Source organism: Siphateles boraxobius, unplaced genomic scaffold, assembly GCF_051911475.1.
Source record: "Siphateles boraxobius isolate OS27281-9 unplaced genomic scaffold, OSU_SipBor_1 10, whole genome shotgun sequence".
Taxonomy (NCBI): domain Eukaryota; kingdom Metazoa; phylum Chordata; class Actinopteri; order Cypriniformes; family Leuciscidae; genus Siphateles; species Siphateles boraxobius.
In genome coordinates this window covers 572,537-573,964 of record NW_027508700.1, presented here as the reverse complement: position 1 = coordinate 573,964, position 1,428 = coordinate 572,537, and positions in this window count along the sequence as shown.

Below are 1,428 nucleotides of genomic sequence, written 5' to 3'. Positions count from 1 at the left end.
CAGTTTATGGGAACTTTTTGATAACCGTATCCGTGAAACCCAGATGATACACAATGCTACAGCTGATGCCACAGTGGAAGTGAAAAAATACCTTAACGATGCGTTTTTTATGGAGGGATTATTGGGGCAGATTGAAAACTAAAAGTCTAAAACTAAAACGAAAAGTCGAAAATGATTTTGGTATTTAGGATTGGGCATTTGGTATTTAGGATTGGGCATTTAGTCATTTAGCCATTTAGGATTGGGAATTTGGGGATTTAGGATTAGGCATTTCGGGATTGAGGAGAGTATGCAAATAAATAGTCGTGGGCCAAATACTGGAGGCTGGGTTTGAAATGGCTGGTGCTGGTGTACTTTATAATGTGATAACTTCAACTTCCAGCGCCTGTCTTAACAAAGATGCTAGCTCTGGCTTTGCCATTGTTAATGTGGCAGCCAACGTGGATGGCAGAGCACGACAACTTTCACTTTGAAGAGGACGCTCTGCCAGTGTGCTCTTAGCACTCAAGCTCCCTCTGCTGTCCATAAGGTGCCTCTGCGCTCCAGCCATCTCAAACCCAGCCTCCAGTATTTGGCCCATGCCTCCTTATTTGCATACACTCCTCAATCCTCAATCCTCAAATGCCTAATCCTAAATCCCCAAATTCCTAATCCTAAATCCTAAATGGCTAAATGACTAAATGCCCAATCCTAAATACCAAATGCCCAATCCTAAATACCAAATTTTCGACTTAGACTTTTAGATTTCGTTCAAGACTTTTAGTTTTAGACTTTTAGTTTTCAATCTGCCCCAATAATCCCCCCATAGTTTTTGCCCAAAACTCATGATCCCCCAATTTACTGGAAAGAGAGAGCAGTAATCTTTCCTCATTTGTATGTCCTTGCTAAAAAATATCTTTGCATGCCAGCAATAAGTGTCCCTTGTGAGAGGATTTTTTCAAAGGCTGGAGAAATTATCTGTAAAAAAAGAAGTAGGCTAAGTCATTCGACAGCAGAGAAATTAATATTTTTGAATAAAAATCTATACAAAAGTGAGACATTGTGGCTGCTGTTTATTGGGGTTTCAATGTTTCTAGTTTTCCCCTGAGATTCTGTTTATGTATGCATGATATGGGCTTGAGATATGGGTTTTATGTTGGTCCTACCTAAAATAACCCATACTGGGGCTAATTAAACCCATGGACAAACCCATGTAGGGCCCATATACTGTGTATAGGGTTGGGTACCGAAACCCACTGCCAATATGGCGCCTATACGAACGGTATGTACCAGACTGAATCAGAGCGCAGATTTTGGTGCCTCATTTCGGTGCCACTTAACCCTTTGACTCGTACGATCATATCGGTGTGATTAGAAAGTTTGTGATCAAATGTGCTTTCGTGCGTTGGCTGAAATGCTAAGCACTTGTCATATATCACAACTATTCAG